This window comes from Bos taurus, chromosome X (genome assembly GCF_002263795.3).
Source record: "Bos taurus isolate L1 Dominette 01449 registration number 42190680 breed Hereford chromosome X, ARS-UCD2.0, whole genome shotgun sequence".
Classification (NCBI taxonomy): Eukaryota; Metazoa; Chordata; class Mammalia; order Artiodactyla; family Bovidae; genus Bos; species Bos taurus.
Window position 1 is genome coordinate 133,448,507 of NC_037357.1, and position 22,355 is coordinate 133,470,861.

The 22,355-nt window shown below is 48.8% G+C and overlaps 1 protein-coding gene across 6 annotated transcripts in view; it reads right to left on the minus strand.

Annotated features, from left to right (window-relative positions):
- TBL1X (transducin beta like 1 X-linked) overlaps nucleotides 1-22,355 on the minus strand; it is a 246,677-nt gene that overhangs the window by 109,628 nt on the left and 114,694 nt on the right. For all 6 annotated transcript variants that reach the window (XM_059883400.1, XM_059883399.1, XM_059883401.1 and 3 more), the window contains one exon: nucleotides 3,483-3,639. The gene's annotated coding sequence lies outside the window, so the exon portion shown is untranslated. The remainder of the gene's footprint in view (nucleotides 1-3,482; nucleotides 3,640-22,355) is intronic.

Genomic DNA, 22,355 nt, shown 5'->3' on the forward strand with positions numbered 1-22,355 from the left:
GCTTTGTGGGCAAACACCGACCTCTCACCTGGGTGTGTACTGTTACACCTTCCAGTTTCAGAGCCACCTGGCCCAGCAGACAGCAAGGTGCGCTGTGAAGTCCAGGGCTCACTGCAGAGCACTGGGTGTGGACCGAGACTGGCTGAGCCTGTCTCATCTATAACCTGGGGGGTGACGTCACCAGAGCTGCACCCCTCTTCCTAGCAGGTTGCCATGGGAGACCCAGGGTGATGATGCTACAATGGACTCTGTACCACAGTCAACAGTACAGCTCAAATTTCAGTGCGACCGTGTTTAAGATGGGCTTCCCTGATGGCTCAGTGGGTAAAGAATCCGCCTGCAAACGCAGGAGACACAGGAGATTCGGGTTCAATTCCCTGGATCGGGACCAGGAAATGGCAGCCCACTCCAGTATTCTTGCCTGGAGAATCCCATGGGCAGAGGAGCCTGGCGGGCTACAATCCAAAGGGTTGCAAAGAGTCGGACACGACTGAGCTTGCACACATTCTGTTTAAGATAGGGTGCTGCTGAACAGATATTTTAGCCAGGACTAAGGACAGTTTTTCTTGCCGTTATTGTTATATTAAACCTCCTGTTAGACAAGGCTTCCTGCCCCTTACACTGTCGGCTATCACTTTTAAAGTTTAATTAAGCCTCGCCTACTCAAAGCGCTGGAGAACCCACAGCTAGAGATGCTTAGGCTCCCAGCACAGGGAGCTGTGTGCATCTCATCAATGATGACAAACTGAACATTCGAAGGCCTCCTTTTGCAAGAGGCCCTTTATTGTCACTTTGAGGTCTACTTTGAACTAACAATAAAAAAAAAATACACCATTCAGAGATGGATTGGTTGAGTTGCCTAGCCACTGAGTTGTTTTCTAGCCACTGAGTCTCCTGAGTCGTGTTCCACTCTTTTGCAACCTCAAAAGACTGTAGCCCACCAGACTCCTCTGTCCACGGGATTCTCCAGGCAAGAACACTAGAGGGGGTTTCCATTTCTTTCTCCAGGGGTATCTTCCTGACCCAGAGATCGAAGCCGAGTCTCCTGCATTGGCAGCCGAATCTTCTGCATTGGCAGGCCAATCCTTTACTGCTGAGCCACCAGGCAAGCCCAGGTTGGTGTTAAGGAGAAGGAGTTTATTTTGCAACAATGGTACGACAGTATAGGAGAGCTTTCTACTTTTACTACTTGGGCAGAGGGAATATGGCTTCCGTTTGCCCACAGTTGGAACCGGTACCCTGCACCTATCTGTGTTAACCACACGCCCTGGGAAACGGAGTTCAAACTGAGCATCTCTCACCTTGAGCCACCGTGGGGAAAGGAACCTGGGAGTGAGTCCTCTCCCCATTCCTCATTTCTGTGTGTAATCGCAGAGTGTAGAAACAAGGAAACTCCTAGTGTGTAGCAGTAACATACTGAGAGGAAACAGGACCCTGAGACCTGAGAAGATGCATGTTACTATAGAAATAAGGTCATTTTTCCACGTATTACCTCATCGATTGAAATCTGGCAGGAAATGATTCATGGCTAGACTCTCACCTATTGAACATAATCTAGAGCAAAAACATTCACACATCATTGAGAAGCGAAAGCCGTTAAGCTACAAGGCGACAAGAACCGTATCCCAAAATCATTACATTTGTTTTTAATAATCAATGAATTTTTTTTTGTTTTTTGCGGGCACATCAAGAGGCATGCAGGATTTTATAGTACCCTGACCAGGGATCAAACCAGCAACCCCTGCCGTGGAAGTGCCGAATCTTAACCACCTGACCGTCAGGGGAGTCCTTCTACTGATCATTGCTGTATCATCTTTTTCCTCGCCTTTCATTCATTTCCTTTCCAGGTTTGGAAATGGAAAAAAAAAAAAAAAAAGAAATACTTAAACACTCTAAAAGGAGGAACTGAAATAGATCTTTGCAAAGCTTTCCAAATGTGTGATGTTACACAACAGCGCAAGGAGAGAGAAGCAACAGCAAACGCAGAGACGCCTCACTGATGACTTCAGAGCAACACAGAAAACAACCAATCCCCTCCTTGTCCCTAGCATGCCACGAAACGGCACCGTGCTTCAAAGACACGGCAGAGACATTCGATCCATTCATTTGCACAGCAAAATATATGTCACCCGTACACACTCAGTCACACCTAGACACACACCCTTGGGAAACAAACTTGGGCTAATGACAAGTAGAAGCAAAGTGCAAGCCGGCCTATTGATAATTATAAATATTTTAAGATCTTTTGCAGGCTAACCTAAGAATCTGCGCTTTTCCTACAGATGTCATTCTGTAAAAACATCGTCTTCTGATAAACACACTGGGAATCGTGAGATGAGCTGAACTCACGTAGAGCAGTGATATTCAAAGGCATCAATTCTCATCCATGAGCAGTCACAGCGCACATCCCCCCCTCCCCCCACAACGGCTTTAAGGAAAGGGGTCAAAGAGTTAATGAGCAAAGAAGGTATTTTGGTATAATCTCAGTAATAAGTTCATATGCTGACCCGCCTTCCTGCTTTCTGGACTCAACTCCTGTTTAAGACGCAGCCCCAATATACAGACTCACAGTCTGGCTCCAGTCGGGAGACTCAACTTCCCGGCAAACGCCAGAAACGGCCCGTGTAGCTGAAACTCTGACAGTGCAGTCTTTATTAAAACAGCTGGCATTCACGTGGAACCCAGAGAGCGTAACCCCAAACAGAACCCGAGCCATTGCTTGCAAAGCAACTTACGTCCAAGTCACAGAAAAAAAAAAAAAAAAAAATGCAAAAGACTGGCGAACAGGATGAAATAGTCCACCTCATTTTTTTTTTAAATCAAAGACATGCAAAAACAAAACAAAAAAAGTGCCCACGTTCCCGTCTCAGTTGACCACAATGTCCTGAGCTGTCTGAGAGACGGGGCCCCACCCCCACCCCAGCCCACCCCACCCTGGGCTCCCTGGCAACAGGGAACAACCAGCACAAACTTTCAAGGAAAGCAATTTGGTAATCGGTCTCAAGAGCCCTACAGCTCCATTCCCAGCCATCTCTCCTAAGGCAAAAAAAAAAAATTGGAAGCAATCTGAAGCTCCGGCAACAAACGTTAAATCAATTACGGCACACAAACTCGACGGGATGGATGCCTGAAAAATGTTTTCAATGAACGTCGGCAATGATCACAAGGCTCACTCCGTAAGGTTAAGTTGGGAGAGCCGGGTCACAAAGCTGAACCTTCCTGACGTTTCATGCACAGGAATACAGGCAGCTGGGAGGAGATGTACCAACAGTCTGATGGGGGAACTGGCGTGGGTGGGCTCAGAGGTGTTTATTTTGTTTCCAGATTCCATTCTTTGCTTTTTTTCCCAAATTGCTCATTCTATGCAGCACATTGCTTTTAGAAATCAGAAAAGAGGGACTGAAAATCCTGGCCAGCAAAGAGTAATGACTAAATTCCTCATCTGCCAAGGATGAAGAAGATGAATTAAGACAGCGATGTACCTGTTCACCTCTTTCCCAAGAACGTCAACGATGGTTTTCCTCAAGAGGCGCGGTGTGCCAGCTCGGGGCGGGGGCGGGGCGGAGATTCCTTCTCCTCGGGGGTTCACAGTGATCAGCCTCCTCTGAGTCACCTTGTGAAGGTTTATGATGCCAGAGTCTATAAACACAACATTAAATATTTATGGTTGATATTTGCTGCTTCTAAAAATAACGTGGAGGAGAAGGTCTCTTAACAAGGCCTCCTGTTGACCTTCTCGATGAAATCACCAAGGCTGCTGATTCTGTAAACACGATGACAGCCACCCACAGGCCCTGGAAATCCGTAGGCCAATGCCGCCTTCTTAATCCAGTGGACCCCCCCAGCCCCGGGGGGCCCTTTCCACCTGAGCCAGGTACCCTTGGCCTTCATACCCCAGTGTTGATGGGGCCCCAAACCTGCTTATGCGATGGGGCATCTTACTCCATCAATGAAATGTAACGAAATATTACATAAGCTTATCAGTTAGGAAGACAGTCTTTTTTTCCCCCTACCAAAACTACTTTCGATGCTTTGTTACAGACTAACAGACACGTCATCAGACAAAAATGTACCATGAGGGGCTTCCGGAAGGTCCGGTGGTTAAGACTCGAGTGAGTGTCCACCGCAGGGGATGTGGGTTTGACCTCCTGTCGGGGAAACTCAGATCACACATGCTGTGTGCATGGTACAGAGTGCAGCCCAAAATTAAAAAAAAAAAAAAAAAGTTATCATGAAAACGCTGGCGGGGTGGACAAGAGTGAAGAGATCTCAGAGAAGGCAGTGAACATGCAGATGGATTCCGTGCGGAGGTGGTTTCCTTCGGGAACCACTGCGCTTCACGGGACTCAACCCTGGAAACGGCAGAGGGTGCATCATGGGTACAGTTTATTACGGACAGACGACCCCAAACTGGAATTACTGGACCCGTATTCCAAGACAAGGCTGAATTACCTTCCATCAAGCAATGAGTGAAGAAACCTGCGTTTAAATTTGCTGCTGTTTAGATGCTGTCGTATCCCACCCTTTCGCAACCCTGTGGACTATAAAGCCCGCCAGGCTCCCTCTGTTCACGGGATTTTGCAGGCAAGATCACAGCAGCGGGGGGCTGCCCTGGCGATCCAGTGGTTCAGACTCCGTGCTTCCCACTCAGGGGGCACGGGTTCGATCCTTGGCGGGGGAAATAAGATCCCACGAGCCTCATGGTGCAGTCCCCAAAAGTTAAAAAAAAGAAATACTACTACTGGAGTGGGTTGCCATTTCCTTCTCCAGGGGATCTTCCCGACCCCGGGATCGAACCAGCATCTCTTGCCTTCGCAGGCTGTTTCTTTATCGCTGAGCCACTAGGGAAGCCTAGCATTCAAACAGCTTAAGCTTAAGTCTCCAGGAGGTGACGCTTACCTTGCTCCCCCTATAGCAGTAAGCATGGGCTTTGAAAGAAGTGTGGGCTTTGAAAGAAGTGTGGACACACAAGAGAGGGGAAAGTGGTAACTCGACACTGAAGGGACTCTGCAAACGCAAACCCTGAGCAGAGGGCAAGCTCTGCAAGCTCATCAGCATTAGGTCACGTTGAGAGTCCCGGCCCTGGAGGCAACGTGATCACAGGGCCCGTCTCTGCGGTCTATGTCCCCCAAACTCATAAGCCCAGCCTCATCACGGGGCACACACGTGCCAAGCCCAAAGTGAGAGACGTTCTACGAAAGTCGCGGCCGGTATCCCTCAAAACAGAGCCACCACCACCAAACAAAGTCCGAGACGCTGCCCTGGCCCAAAGGAAAGATGGAGACAGGACAACTGAGTTCAGTGTGATGGGGACGGGAATTCTGAGACAAAAAAGGACATGGATCGAGAAAAGGTTAAACGTGAAAAATAATCAGATATACAGTGGACAAAATTTTTTTAAATCATGTATACGTGTTTCATTTCTTTTTTTCTAATTGATTTATTTTAATTGGAGGCTAATTACTTTACAATGCTGTAGTGGTTTTTGCCATACTTGACATGAATCCACCACGGGTGTACATGTGTCCCCCATCCTGAACCCCCCTCCCACCTCCCTCCCCATCCCATCCCTCTGGGTCATCCCAGTGCACCAGCCCCGAGCACCCTGCCTCATGCATCGAACCTGGACTGGCGATCTGATTGACGTATGATAATATACATGTTTCAATGCTATTCTCTCAGATCATCCCACCTTCGCCTTCTCCCACAGAGTGCAAAAGACTGTTCTGTACATCTGTGTCTCTTTTGCTGTCTCACATATAGGGTCATTGTTACCATCTTTCTAAATTCCATATATATGTGTTAGTACACTGTATTAGTGGTTTTCTTTCTGGCTTACTTCACTCTGTATAATAGGCTCCGGTTTCACCCACCTCATTAGAAGTGATTCAAATGCATTCTTTTTAATGGCTGCTTTCTGATGAAATGCCCAGAGAGGGGCCTCATTCTTCCTGCAAACACGGCTCAACCATCATGGTTAAGAAATCTGTGCAGGAGTGTCTGTACGTGCCACCTACATCAAGGTCCATGTCTCTGGGTAGCAAATCCACACACACACACAGGTTCCCAATCCCACCCCCATCTGGGTCAACAGCTGTTACTGTGCCCAAACCATCAGTAATTCCCTCACGGTTATGAGCGAGCCTCACTCCAAATCTTTGGACGCATCAGCAGTCCTCAGTCTTGGCAACCCTGGAGGAAACATACGTGTGCACACACACACACACACACGATCCTATCAAGTTGCATTTCTGTCCTTCAAAATGCCATTTTCTTTCATGTCTCTTTGACTTTCCGCTTTTCCTCCCTTAGGAATTTTGGCTATCTGCCTTAGCTGAACTTGAAAAGGCAGGGAAGATGAGTGTCCATGGGAAAAAAACTAAAGTTGGGGTTGGGGGGAAGGATACTGGCAAATCCCTGGACAGCGGCGTGATGGCCACTAGCTGTGAAGGTTGCAGTATCTCCAACCTTGTGCCAAACAGACCAGGGGCATTTAGGGCAAGTAAAGGGCTCCCCGTGCAGCCTTTCCACATGCCAAGGCTTCTTCTGTACATGAAGGCTGCTGACGCAGCCGCTCTGGGGGTCAGACCCTTTGGGGTCCACCTTGGGCCAGGTCCACTTCCCTAGCCCGGAAACCCACTCCTCTCTCTGCACAGCAGTTGCCTTTCTAGAAAACGAGAACGATAAGAGAATCCTGACTCTGAGGATCCTCCGAAATGTTCATCAAGTCAACCTGCGGGTGGAGAATTCACAAAATTCAGTTCCCTACCCACCGGGGTTCATTTCTTCTGTCTCTGCTCAGTCCTATCTGACTCTCTGTGACCCACCCCGTGGACCATGTAGCCCCCACTGGGCTCCTCTGTCCCTGGGATTCTCCAGGCAAGGATACTGCAGTAGGTTGCCATGCCCTCCTCCAAGGGGAATCTTCCTGACCCAAGGATGGAACCTAGATCTTCTGCACTGACAGACAGGTTCTTTACAGTCTCAGCCACCAGGGAAGCCCTTTCTTCTATCTTCTGCTGCTGCTGCTAAGTCACTTCAGTCGTGTCCGACTCTGTGCGACCCCGTAGACGGCAGCCCACCAGGCTCCACCGTCCCTGGGATTCTCCAGGCAAGAACACTGGAGTGGGTTGCCATTTCCTTCTCCAATGCATGGAAGTGAAACAAAAGTCGCTCAGTCGTGTCCGACTCTTCGCGACCTCATGGACTACAGCCTACCAGGCTCCTCCGTCCATGCGATTTTCCAGGCAAGAGTACTGGAGTGGGTTGCCGTGGCCTTCTCCTGACGTGCCTTTAAATTACCGTGAAGAGGTCATTTGAGCTTACACTTGACCTCTGCACTTTTACAGCCTCACCGGCACATGGAGGTTATCTGCGGAATGAATGAATGATGTTAGCGCTGACACTGAAATGCAATAAAGATGTTATCATCCTTGAAACTGTTAGAAAGAGCTCAGGGGCGGGGAAAAAAATTCTCATTCATTTTTTTTTCCCCCATTAACTTTGCCTAGAAGACAAAAAAAAAAAAAGGCAATTCATTATTTAGAAAAGGCAAGGGCAACCTTTCCTAAATGCCTTGGGGCAGAAGGTGAACGTGCAGGGGCAGCAATAATTCAGGCAGTCACTGAAGATTTATTTACCCGAGTTTAAGGAGGAAATGGGAGGAGAGCTGACTGGCCACGTCCACCGGTGGGGGCTCAATGGATGTTTCCATTTCCTGGGAGGGAAACTGACTTTCTGTCCAAGAATATCATGGAGAGCACAAAACAGGTGCATAATTTTTTATTTAGCTAGGTAGTAAAGCGATGGGCTTCTGAGATGCTGCTCGTGGGAAAGAATCTGCCCGCCAGTGCAGGAGATGCAAGAGACTCGGGTTCGATCCCTGGATTGGGAAGATTCCCCTGGAGAAGGAAAACAGCAACCCGCTCCAGTATTCTTGCCCTGGAGAATCTCATGGACAGAGGAGACTGGTGGGCTACACAGTCCATGGGGTCAAGAAGAGTTAGACACGACTGAGCACGCACACACACACACACACTCCATGGGGTCAAGAAAAGTCAAACATGACTGAGCATGCACACACACACACACACTCCATGGGGTCAAGAAAAGTCAGACACGACTGAGCACGCACGCACACACACACACACACACACACACACACACACACACAGAGTAAAGTGACAGTCATTACATGCAGATTCTATTGTATCCAAAAGTCAGGGCACAGACACAGCTACAGAAATTTCCCCCCACTTTCTGACAGTTGACTAAGTACTCAAGTGAGTAATTCTCTGACCAAGATGGCAACTTACGGGTGCAGAAAATAAAAGGCTGTAGTACGCAGCCTCTTCACATGCATTTTTATTTGTTATTTGTTATCTCATTTATGTGGCCCCAGCATGTAGCATGTGGACTCTCAGCTCCCCGACCAGGGCTTGAACCTGTGCAGCTTAAGGATGGAGTCCTAACCACTAGATGCCAGATAAGGCCCCAGGCAGCCTCTGAGATGAAATCCAAGGAGCCCCACCCCACTGGTATCTGCACCCAGGAACCACCCCAACCCACACTGACCAGGATTGGTCTATGCGACCCACAGAACACGGCAGAAGGAACAGCACGTCCCCTCTAGGTCGGACTGTGAAAGCATGCGGCTTCCAGCACTTTCTTTTTAATGTTTTTAAGTTATTCTATTGTTAACTTATTTATTGGCTGTGCCATGAGGCATATGAGACCTTTAGTTCCCCCATCCAGGGCTGGAAGATCTCCTTGCACTGGGAGATTAGAGTCTTAATCACTGCTCCATCAGGGAAGTCCCCAGCACCGTCCTTCTCTCTCCTTTCTCCTGTACTCTGTTTCCCCTCCTCTGCTATCTCTCTTTCTCTCTCTCTCTCTCTCTCTCTCTCGATCACACACTCTGGGGAAGCCAGGTCACGGGCAGCCCTGCAGAGACGGGAGGGGACTGAAGCCTCCCGCCAACTGCCACGTTCATGAACGGGCTTGGGGTTGAGCCCCCAGCCCGGCACTAGGCTCAAGAGACTGTGGTCTTCGGGCCAACACGATGACTGCAACTCACGGGAGACCTCGAGCGGGAACACTCTGGCTCATCCGTGCTTGGATTCCTGAGTCTCAGAACCCACGGGAGGTGATCTGTGTCTGCAGTGTTCAGCTGGGAGTGCTGGGGTGATCCCTCACACCCCAGTGGATAAACAACACAGGGGCTGGAACTGGGAACACACTGGTGGACGTCAGAGAACACTGGCATAGAGACTAATCCCATTCATTCGCTCCCCACAACTCGCCAACCCCTCCAAGCCAATTAGTATCTAATTCCATTTGTTTGCCTTCAACCAAGCATGCAAACACACAAACAGCTGCAAACGTAAGACCCAGAAAACTACATGCATCTACCCTGACCCCATCACATAGCTCTCTTTCAGTAAAACCGGGTCTACCAGGTAAACCACGCACGCTTAGAAACCACACTGACATTTCCACCCCTAAATCCCCAGCAATCACTTGCTCCCCTCAGCTAGGCACTTCCATGTCCGAATGGTACAAAACCGGCATTTTTCCATTGTTGTTGTTTGTTGTTCACTCGCTCAGTCGTGTCCGGCTCTTTCGAAACCTCATGGACTGTAGCCCGCCAGGCTCCTCTGTCCATGGGATTCTCCAGGCAAGAATACTGGAGTGGGTTGCCATTCCCTTCTCCAGAGGATCTTCCCAACCCAGAGATGGAACTCGTGTCTCTTGCATTGGCGTGTGGGTTCTTTAGCCATGACCCACCATTTTCCATTAGATTAGAAGAAAAGTTCTTTCCAATCAAGTGTAAAGGTCTTGATTCAGAATGAGATGAATCCTAAACGTGTCTGCCTTATTTTAGCAAATTCTTCACATAAGGTCTCGAGACGCTGTGCTGTATGTTACATCATTGTTAAAGAGTTCAGTCCCGTGGCTCAGTCGTGTCTGACTCTTTGCGACCCCATGGACTGCAGCACACCAGGCTTCCCTGTCCATCACCAACTCCTGGAGTTTACCCAAACTCATGTCCATTCAGCCAGTGATGCCATCCAACCATCTCATCCTCTGTCGTCCCCTTCACCTCCCACCCTCAATCTTTCCCAGCATCAGGGTCTATTCCAATGAGTCAGTTCTTTACATCAGGTGGCCAAAGTACTGGCATTTCAGCTTCAACATCAGTCCTTCCAACGAACACTCAGGACAGAACTCCTTTAAGATGCACTGGTTGCATCTCTCTGCAGTCCAACGGACTCTCAAGATTCTTCTCCAACACCACAGTTCAAAAGCATCCATTCTTCGGTGCTCAGCTTTCTTGTAGTCCAACTCTCACATCTATACATGACTGCTGGTTAAACCGTAGCCTTGACGAGACAGACCTCTGTTGGTACAGCAACGGCTCTGCTTTTTAATATGCTGTCTAGGTCGTTAAAGTGTAGATTGACCTGAAAGAAAAGAGTCCCCACTTATGGCTTTCAACTATTCTGGATTATCTTTCTCACATGCAGAATCCCCGTTTCTGTTTAGCAGACTTTCTCACAGCAGCACTCAGAAACAGTGCATGTGCACATATTCTAACTGGGGCCCTAATTTTGGAGCTGGATCAGGCTCAGGGGTTGTAATTATGATGGGAAATCGTATTCCCCGTGGTCCAAACTGCTCCTGGAAGCTGATCGTCCAAGGCCCCAAGGTCCATCCCCGAGGACTGAACACGGTGATGGGGCACCCAGGTGATCTGCTGTTTACCACGTGAAGCCACCGTCGCCAAGAGAGGCGAACCCAAGGTCAAGGTTTCACCTACTGCACTCTGAGACGTTCAAGTTCGGAGCGTTTCTGACATGTCTGTTTAACACGTTTCCCTGAAAAGCGCCAGGAAGCCTTGAAATATGTGCCAGACCCACTCCAACAGTCTTGGGCTCCCCTGTTGGCTCAGCTGGGAAAAAATCCGCCTGCAGTGCTGAAGATCTGGGTTCAACCCCTGGGTTGGGAAGGTCCCCTGGAGACGGAAACAGCTACCCAGTCCAGTATTCTGGCCTGGAGAATTCCTGGACACTGTATAGCCTCCATGGGGCCGCAAAGGGTCGGACACAACTGAGTCCCTTTCACTTTGGCACCAACGAGTCTTCCACGGTGCAATTTCTTTCACAAGAAACTGGACAAGAAACTCCATGGAAGGGCCTGGGGATTCCAGGCATCAAAACCACTCACAGGCACAACTGGTTCTACCCTCGATCACTTCTGCTGGGAAATGGAAGGGGGTTGCACTACAGATCGTGGATTCTAGAGCCTCCCCTGGCGGCTGGGGGCTTCACACGGTCAACATCACATGGTTGCATGACGGAATATTCCAGGGATCAGGTTAAGTGGGCCCACAGTCTCCACTTTGAACACTTCACCCCCTGAACCCCATCCTCATAAGCAGCAGCCCTCCGGGCCGGTCTCAAGGCAAAGCCCACTACTTCCTGCTCACCTGCGATCGAGAACAGGCTCCACAAACCAGCAAAGCCACCTACACCTCGCTCACGAAAAAACCCCCTCCTGACGGACAGGCCACGAGAGCTCCCAGGCCTCCCAGAAATGTCAGGAAAGACACAGTCCCCTGGGGCTTGTGTATGATGGTCACCCAGGCCCCGCAACAGCAGGCCTGGTGGGTGGCAGGTGGCCACACCTGCAGCTCTGTTCTGCCGGCTAGTTCATTTGATTAAAGACAAACAATTTATACCAGTTTGGACTTCTCCACCCGCCCTGTAAATGGCCAAGGGTAAAGGGAGATCGCCACTACTGCGGGTTGAACTGGGCCCCCCTCTAAAATAGATATCTTGTGGTCCCAATACCTTGGACACCTTAGAGTGCGACCTCATTTGGAAATAGGTTGGTCGCGGATAGAATTGATCAAGATGAAACGCCAACTGAAAACACAATGAGATACGCACCTGACACCCATCAGATTGTTGAGCGTGGGCTCAGCCAGACAGACAACAAATAACAAGTGTGTCCAAGGATGGAAAGAAAAGGGAACCTGTACAATGCAGTGACGGTAAGAAGGCCGACTGGTGTAGCTACTGCGGAAAAGAGAACGGGGCTTCCCCAGAACATTACAAACAGAACGGCCGCTCGACCCAGCTGACACCACTTCTGGGCATTTTCCTGAAGAAGACGAAAGCACGAAGTTGAAGAGATATACATGTCCCTATGTTCACTGCAGAATTATTTAGAATAGCCACGATCTGGAAGCAACCTCAGCGTCCATCGAGAGATGAACGGATAAAGAAGACGTCACACACACACACACACACACACACACACACACACAGAGGAAAATGGCTCAGCCATAAAAACAGAAGGAAACCTTGCCATCTGTGACCACGGGGATGGACCCACAGGCTATTCAGTTCAGTCACTCAGTCGTGTCCGACTCTCTGTGACCCCATGGACTGCAGCACGCCAGGCTTCCCTGGCCATCACCAACTCCTGGAATTTACCCAAACTCATGTCCATTGAGTCAGTGTAGGGTATTACATGAAACTCAACAAATCAAAGAGAAATACTGCATGATTGCACTTAGACATAGAATCTAAAAATCGAAACAAATGAAGAAACACAACAAAACGGAAACAGACTCATAGAAAGAGGTAGTAGGCAGGGGGCAGGAGGTGAAGGTGAGTGAAATATATAAGGGAGCCTAAGAGGGAGAAGGCAATGGCACCCCACTCCAGTACTCTTGCCTGGAAAATCCCATGGACGCAGGAGCCTGGTGGGCTGCAGTCTGTGGGGTCGCTAAGAGTCAGACACGACTTCAGTGAGCGACTTCACTTTCACTTTTCACTTTCATACATTGGAGAAGGAAAGGGCAACCCACTCCAGTGTTCTTGCCTGGAGAATCCCAGGGACAGGGAAGCCTGGTGGGCTGCCGTCTATGGGGTCGCACAGAGTCGGACACGACTGAAGCGACTTAGCAGCAGCAGCAAGAGGGAGAAACTTCCAGCCACAAAATGAGTCAAGGGGATAAAACAGAGAGCCTGGGGAATACAGTCAATAATAGTGTCATATGTTTGTTTGTATGGTGACAGATGGTAACTAGACTTGTTGTGGGGATCATTCTGTAATGTATACAAAGATGGAGTCATTAGTCATGCACCCGGAATCAACATAGTGTTGAGGGTCAATTTGCGATTTCCTGGTGGCTCAGGTGGTAAAAGAATCAACCTGGGTTCGATCCCTGGGTTGGGAAGATCCCCTGGAGAAGGACAGGTAACCCACTCCAGTGTTCTTGCCTGGAGAATCCCATGGACAGAGGAGCCTGGTGGGCTACAGTCCATGAAGTCGCAGGGTCAAACGCGACTGAACGACTAATATTTTCACTCTTTTCAGGGCTCACTGTAGGTCAATCATATGTCAACAAAAAAGAAAAAAAAATACATCCAATCACACATACAGAATTCATCAAATGAGGTCACACTGGAGCAGGGCGGGCTCTTAACCCACTAGGATGGTGTCCACGTAGGAAAATGACCGTGTTAACATAGACAGACAAGGCGAAGACTAGGATGACGTATCTGTAAGTCTAGGGACATCCAGGGTTGCTGGAAACCACGGAAGCTAGCAGATGGGCAAGAAAGGAGCCCACCCAGAGCCTTCAGCAGAGGGCCAGCCTGCTGACATCTCAATCTGAGACTTCTGGCCTCCAGGAATGGGAGAGAATGGACTCCTGGTGTTTTAAGTCATGTGGCTTGTGGAATTTTGTTAGGGCTGCCCTAGGAACCGGCTATGACCACTAAGAAGCATAGCTTTTAACCTGCTTTATAATCAAGACAAGTGTTTATTAAAATGCTGTTTCTGAATATAATGTAACAACACTTTTCATAAGAGAAGACATTCATTTCATTAAAAGAGAAAAAAATAAAATCAAATAAAAGGAATTTCCTCACAGACTGTCAGGGAATCTGCACGTAAGGAAAAGGTCCCTCTGGCCGGCTTTGGTGCTAGTTTGGAACTTCATACCTTCACCCAGGTGGCCACCCAACATTCAACCTCAATCACCCAGGCCTCCACCGTGTCCCCTCCACATCCTGGGAGGAAGCTGGGGTTCAGGTGGCGATAGAGTGGGACGAGGTACAAGATTCCACATTACCGCGTTGACATTTTCAGGGCTGAAAAATGCTGCCCACAAATGCACAGATCAAAAGCATAGTTTGTTTACATGACTGGTATCTACATGCGTGTCCACAAGTGCATTTAAAAATATTTCATAATTTCTACTGTGTCTAACATCAAGATAATTATTCTAAAAACCAAGGTGGCGTGTGGGTTTGAGACCAATAGGAGAGGCCCCCGAACTCTAGTTCAGCCAGGCCTCCAGGGTCCATACATTAAATCTCAGCATGGATGAGACACCATCACCATAATGAGAATCTCTCTATTCTTCCCGGTAATGAGCCCTTTTGAAGAATTAATTAAAAATTCCGACATGGCTTCTCCGAAAGCAGAAAGGCGGGCTTCTTGAGGGGGGCAGAAGAAACTAGCTCATATCGGTGGGCATGCTTAGTCACCCACCTTTACCACTCATGTTTTAGGATGTCTGCAAAGTCAAGGGATCTTCATGTACTCCAGGAGTTCTCCAGTGTTATCAGGCAACGCATCACGCTTCTCGTTTAACAGGACTGACAAGAATGCCGACTTCATGCGGATTAAGTTCCACATGTGATTAAGGGCTAAGTCTGCTTAGTCAGCCATAAAAAAGAACAAAATAATGCCATTTACAACACTATGGACCCAAAGAAGGTCGTACTGAGTGAAGTGTCTCGGACAAAGAAAGACAAATACCATATGATATCATTTATATGCAGAAGCTTAAAAAAAAAAAAAACTGGTACAAATGAATGTATTTACAAAATAAAAGAGAGTCACAGATGTACAAAACAAACTTATAGTTACCAGGAGCTGGGGTGGGGAGAAAAACTGGGAGACTGAAATTAACATACACACTGCTGCTGCTGCTGCTGCTAAGTCCAACTCTGTGCGACCCCATAGACGGCAGCCCACCAGGCTCCCCCGTCCCTGGGATTCTCCAGGCAAGAACACTGGAGTGGGTTGCCACTTCCTTCTCTAATGCATGAAAGGGAAAAGTGAAAGTGAAGTCGCACAGCCGTGTCCGACTCTTCGCAACCCCCTGGACTGCAGCCCACCAGGCTCCTGCGTCCATGGGATTTTCCAGGCAAGAGTACTGGAGTGGGGTGCCATCGCCTTCTCCACCCCTAGATGTTAAATAGGTAACTAACAAGGACCTACTGTATAGCACAGAGAACTCTGCCCAATACTCTGCAATGGCTTACATGGGAAAAGAATCTGAAAAACAGTGGATGTATGTGTATGTATAACTGACTCACTTTGCTTTACACCTGAAACTAACACAACATTGCAAATCAATTATAATCCAATTAAAAAAAATCTACCTTTTGAACTTGTGGGTGCTGTTATTCCATGAGCACTCAACCAAGACCAATTATTAGAAAGAACCAAGGACACCAGCTTGAGGCTTTCCTGATATTTGTACAAGCGAAAAGACACAGTCTATCACCATTTAGTAAACAGCGTCTATCTTATAAGAGGGGGCTTCCCTGATGGCTCAGTAAAGAATCTGCCTGCGATGCAGGAGACCCTGCTTCAATTCCTGGGTTGGGAAGATCTCCTGGAGAAGGGAAAGGCTACTGACTCCAGCAATCTGGCCTGGAGAATTCCATGGACTATACAGACCATGGGGTTGCAAAGAAACATGCCTTTAGAAAAGGCAGAGAAACCAGAGATCAAATTGCCAACATCCGTTGGGATTACTGAAAAAGCAAGAGAGTTCCAGGAAAACATCTATTTCTGCTTTATTGACTATGCCAAGGCCTTTGACTGCGTGGATCACAATAAACTGTGAAAAATTCTGAAAGAGATGGGAATACCAGACCACCTGACCTGCCTCTTAAGAAACCTGTATGCAGGTCAGGAAGCAACAGTTAGAACTGGACATGGAGCAACTGACTGGTTCGAAATAGGAAAAGGAGTATGTCAAGGCTGTGTATTGTCACCCTGCTTATTTAACTTATATGCAGAGTACATCATGAGAAACGCTGGGCTGGAAGATGCACAAGCTGGAATCGAGATTGCCGGGACAAATATCAATAACCTCAGATATGCAGATGACACCACCCTTGTGGCAGAAAGTGAAGAAGAACTAAAGAGCCTCTTGATGAAAATTGGTGGCAGGAAAGCTGAAATCCAACACTCCCAGTCCCAGTCTTCAAGGGAAGGAGAGGAACTTGAAGACAATTGTGTCCTTAATGATCACTGACTGCTTGCGCTCCCCTAACTGAGCTTCCACAGCGCCATGAGATGTTACAGACGGTTCTGCAAGATGGCACACGGCACAGAATACCACCGTTGGTCATTAACTATCTCTTCGCAAAAAAAAAAAAAAAAGGTTAATGCCCTAGAACACAGACTTATTACTTCATTCTCCATCCAACCAACTTCGGAGTGCTCCCCTAAGCGCCTGTAGCTCAGTCCACACACCCTGACTGGTCTTTCTTCCCTCTACCAAGAAAGTAGACTCGTCGCTCTGCTCCCTTGTGACTGAGGGGTCTGGCCATGTCCCAGTCCAATCTGATGATAAAAAAAGAAGTTTTATTTATCGCTGTACCTCCCGTATCCAGCATAATGCTCGATCCACACAAAACCACTCAGCAAGGGTTGGCTGCCCTGAATTAAATTCAGATATAATATTATGAAAACACTATATGATGAAGCATGGCTTTGTGCAGATTGCAGGAGATCACAGGCAAGCTTTTATGACTCAAGCTCCTGCCAACAAGCATTTCCAACAGGGGTCAGCGATGCTTAGCAATATTACCTAAGTGGAGGGGTCAGGAGTCTTCTCTCTTATGAAGGAATGTTGCTCTCTAGGGTTTTCTCCAAGCTGTGAGGACCTGCTGGGTTTCCATCACAGGCAGTTAAGAGCAAATAAAGACATAGGGAGCTTTATCGATCCAGTCGAGACACACAGCAGTGCCAAAGAGTGATTTCCCATCAAGGATGCAGGTTGACTACATCCCTATGATAGCGGACAACCACAGACCGGACAGGTGTTCTCACTGGGTCTCCCAGTCTCTCCCAGGCTTCTGTGGGGTTCACAAATGACTGACATTCCGAAGGCAGAGCACCTTCCCATTTTATAAAGATCTCCCCAAACGGGAAGTGTCAGGAATACTCTAGAGAAGCCCAGTGTTCATGATCTTTTTCAAAAAAAATAGAGATAGTATTTAAAGCCATTTATTAATCCATTCATTTATTGACCAAATATTTGGCATGCACCTATAGGGCTTCCGAGGCTTCCCAGTGGGAAAGATTCAGCCTGCCAGTGCAGGAGATGTGGGTTCGATCCCTGGGTCGGGAAGATCCCCTGGAGGAGGAAATGGCAACGCACTCCAGTTTCTTGCCTGGAGAATCCCATGGACAGAGGAGCCTGGCAGGCTATAGTCCATGGGGTCTCAAAGAGTCGTACATGACTGAGCAACTGCACACACACACACACACACACACACACACACACACACACGGACACAGCAGGCATCTACTATATGCTAGACACTTAAAAAAAATGCTTAAAGTCTTTATTGATTTTGTTAACAATATTGCTTCTGTTGTATATTTTGGTCCTTCGGCCATGAGTCATGTAGGATCCCAGCTCCACGGCCATGAGGCATGTAGGACCCCAGCTCCACGACCAGGAAAAGAAGCTGTAACCCCTGCATTGGAAGGCAAAGTCTTAACCACTGGACCACCGAGGAAGTTCTTCTGCTAGATACTTTTAGGTTCAGGGTATTTAAGTAAAACAGCTAAAAAAAATTTTTTTAAATGCCAACTTTGTTCAAACTTTGTTTGCTACATTCTATTTTTTTTTTTTAACTTTTTACTTTGTATTGGGGAATAGCCAGTTAGCAATGCTGTGACAGTTTCAGGAGGACAGCCAAGGGACTCAGCTACACTATCCATGTGTCCACCCTCCCCCAAACCCTTCTCCCACCCACACACCACATTCATGATCTTTCATTAAAGGAACCACGGTGCCTGTAGCTACTTGAAAACTTGCAAAGTGGCAGGGGCCTGTCCTGTATTGTGCTTCAAGGTGCTGCAAAAAAAAAAAAAAAATTCACAAAAACCTGGGCTCTACCATCTAATTCCTCATCCTCACGAAGACCGAGTCGGCTCCCAACAACCGGAGCCTGGCTGGAGAAACACATGTACATTTCTCATCACCGCTACGGCTTTCCTGTGAACCCAGGAGAGCTTTGACTCTTTTCTGTCTCCACCAGGGAGCCCCAGCTGGGGGTGGGTCTCACGTCCAAGTGCAGGGAAGAGTTTCTCAGGGGCAGCCTGCCTGGCAGAACAACCCACAGATCTCTTGGAAGCTCACGGCCAGCCCTGGCCCAACAGAACCCTGGGTACTTGTCAGCGTCTCTGCTTCTCTCCCACCTCTTAACGTCTGTGAGTGCTCGGATACCACCCATCGCAGGACACAGACGTTTATTATGCCTCCCATCCAGAATCCGCTCGTATCCCGCGCCAACTTATTTACGCAAGATGCTGAACTTGGCCATTCACTATGGATCGGTGTTACTGCCACATTCAGATAACACGATAAAGATCAAGATAACAGCAACAAGGACACCCTCCTTCTCCTTGGGTTCTAATATGTGATCTAGTTGACTCTGAGATCAAGGTGTGTGTGTGTGTGTGTGTGTGTGAAGTCACTTCAGTTGTGTCGGATTCTTTGCAACCCCATGGACTGTAGCCCGCCAGGCTCCTCTGCCCATGGGATTCTCCAGGCAAGAATACTGGAGTGGGCTGCCATTCCCTGCTCCAGGGGATCTTCCCGACCCAGGGATCAAACCCAAGTCTCAAGTCACGTTCATCATTACTAGTGCCCCCTGAAGGAGAACACTGACTGAAGACAGGACCAGGGTGGGCTCAGAATTCCTTGCTCAGGTTTTTGCTTCAACAAAACATCTGAGCGTGCAGCAGCCGGGGCTGGACCAGGCCAAGGGCCGTCCCACGGTGCAGCTTCCAAAGGACACACACTCTGGACTCAAGGGCTGCTTGACCTAAACATTTCCCATAAATTTTGGGCATATCATGCATTTCTTTCTTTAAAAAAAAAAAACAGCATTCTATCAGTGTCTATCACGCCCAGTGACTTTCGGCATTTAGAATACATTCTGACCAGTGGGTGGCTGAGTATGCGTGTGGGTTAGAAAACCGTGACAGAGTGGGCATTCACTGTTGTTCCCAATTAATATCTCTGGGAGGAAAAATGCCCCCAGAATTTCATGAAATAAATGAAAAGGCGAAGAATTCTATAGGATCCACTGTCGGGGCAGTTGAGTCCTCTGGCGTGACAACAAAGCTCGCATTCTAAAGTAAAGCAGCAGATATGCTCCAAGTCTTCCTCGCTGTTCAGTCGCTCAGTCATGTCTGACTCTTTGTGACCCCACGGACTGCAGCACACCAGGCGTCCCTGTCCTTCATGATCTCCTGAAGTTTGCTCAAACTCACGTCCATAAAGTCTGTGACACCATCCAACCATCCCATCCTCTGTTGTTCTCCTTCTGCCTTCAGTCTTTCCCAGCATCAGGATCTTTTCCAATAAGTCAGTTCTTCGCATCAGGTAGCCAAAGTATTGGAGTTTCAGCTTCAGCATCAGTCCTTCCAATCAATATTCAGGGTTGATCTCCTTTAGGATGGACTGGTTGGATCTCCTTGCAGTCTAAGGGACTCTTAAGAGTCTTCTCCAGCACCACAATTCAAAAGCGTCAATTCTTTGGCTCAGCTTCAAGCCTGGAGGCCTTTAAACACCCCTCTCCGTTTCTATCAGCGTTGAATCTATATTTCTAATTTGCTTTACTCTGGGTCCTTGTATCCACTGAGGACTTAAGTCTCTCCCTTAATGATTAGTCTCATTTATGACTTTTGCTTCATGAATGAGCATCAGTGTCAATTATATAAAGCCTCCACCTGATTATGCATAACGAGAGGCTCCAGGTGTGATGGGTGTTAAGGTAAGCTGTGATGTGGGAGTCCGGGGTCCCCCACCAGCTTACTCCCTGGGGTTCCCCAAGAAGGCTGGGGACACTGCAAGCCCCTCCACCAGGACACGGCTCTCCCCGCTCGGGCTGGACACCACCTCCTGTGCCTCTGTGCTGTTGATGTTTAGCCGCTCAGTCAAGTCCAGCTCTCTGTGACCCCAATGGACTGTAGCCCATCAGGCTTCTCTGTCCCTGGGATTCTCCAGGCCAGAATACTGGAGTGGGTTGCCATGCCCTCTTCCAGGGCATCTTCCTGACCCAGGGGATCAAACCCAGGTCTCCTGGAGTATCGGCTTGTGGATTCTCTGCCACTGAGCCACCTGGGAAACCCAACTGCCCTGCACCCTTTCACTGAGTCAGTCAAGGGAACTGTCTGCCTTTACGTGACAAAAAAGACAGCTACAGGACGATCCTGGGCACATTAAGGACTCCCGTGTATACCCTGGCGACAAACCTCGTCCACACTCGGATTCACGGCTGAAAGCCCTGTGATGACTTCCCGTCCTCTCGCACGTATCCAGCAAAGACCCCGCTACACACTCACCAGCCTCCATGAACAAATTGAAAGTGAAAAGCAAAAGCGTTAGCTACTCAGTCCTGTCTGGCTCTTTGCAACCCCATGGACAGCAGCCCATCAGTCTGTGGAAATCTCCAGGCAAGAGTACTACAGTGAGTTACCATTCCCTCCTCCAGGGGATTGTCCCGACCCAAGGGATCGAGCCCAGGGTCTCCTGCATTGGCAGGCAGATTCTTTACCGTCTAAGCCACCAGGGAAGAAGCCTGGTTGAATGAATTTAAAGCGAAATCTAAAACAAGATGAAACTCATGCATCCCAGAGAGAGCGACGACAGATGCTGACATGTGCATTTCCAGAGACTACAATGGAAGCGCGGGGCAGGGGTGGGGGGGGTGGGGGGGGTGGGGGTGTCGGTGGGCGGCACTCTGGACAGTGGGGAGTGGGGAGTGAGGACCGACAAGATACTGAGCCAGATCCAGGGGGAAACTTAACTCCCCCAGAACAGAAGAGGCCACGCTGAGAGGGAAGGGTGTTTAATGCATGGCTTCAGAACCTCAGAGATGTGAGCGTGGGGTAGGTCCCAACAAGGGCGGCGATGCCCACCCAGGAGGCGGGACCCTGTCCGCGGACGTTGTGGGCTGTCCCGGGTAGACACAGATGCTGGGGGATGATGCTGACTCCTCGTGGCAGGGGGCGCTGGCCTGCCCACCAGCCTCCACCCACGAGAAAAACCCGGAGCACTCTTACCCAAGTTGTTAACAACCACCAGTATCTCCAGACCCTGCCTGATGGCCCCGTCGGAAGCAAAGCTGCCCTGGTGCTATTCTATGGTGAACGGCCGACTTTGCTGACCCGTGCTTACGACAGACACTCAAGAGTTTAGAGGGCTGGCTGGCGCGAGAAATAATAATAAGCACTTCTCATCTTCCCTAGGAGCCATAAGCAGCTTGACGAGCGCCACATCTAAGCATCCTGGCTCAGCATCTTCAAAGTACTTGCGAAACACTTCACATCCACTCTTCACTAATGAAGCCACGCGTCCGCCTCCGATGTCCTCCCAGTCGTGAGTGCGGCCGTCTGCTCCCTCCCTGAACAGTCTCCCCGTGATTTTATTTACAAAATCAACTGTGCGGAGTGCAGGTGAACGTGAGCGGTCTCCAAGAGCAGACTGCAAAAATAAACAGAGAACCCACGGCTGACTGGCTTCCCGTGTACTTGATGTTCAGCCCTCCTTAAGTCTGGGAGAACGGACTGTATGTAAATGATGACATTGAAACAGAATTGCCTAAACCTTCAGGAAGTTCTGTTCCCAACACAGTTTGCTGATTTCATGGCAAACTGCTCCATGTGTAGCGGACTGGAGGGATACTGTTACCAGATGTTAGCTGAGAGAATCTGGCACTGTGTTCAACTCAGGCTGGTGACCAAACCCACCCGGGGTGCGGACATATGAAACAGAAAACTGCACCTCAATTTACAAGCTCTGCTTGGTTCCCCTGCTAGCGTTCAATTCTTCCAATGTCCCAGGGATTCAAACCACGGTTCCGGATTCCTTTTCACGTTTGCCGACCTCTCCCTAAAAGCCAGCAAGACGTGGGCAAGGAGGGCGTCTGAAAGGCGGCGGCACCCAGGAGCCATGCAGCCAGCAATTCAATAGAGGGAATTATTTATTATATGAACCCTCTACATCGAAA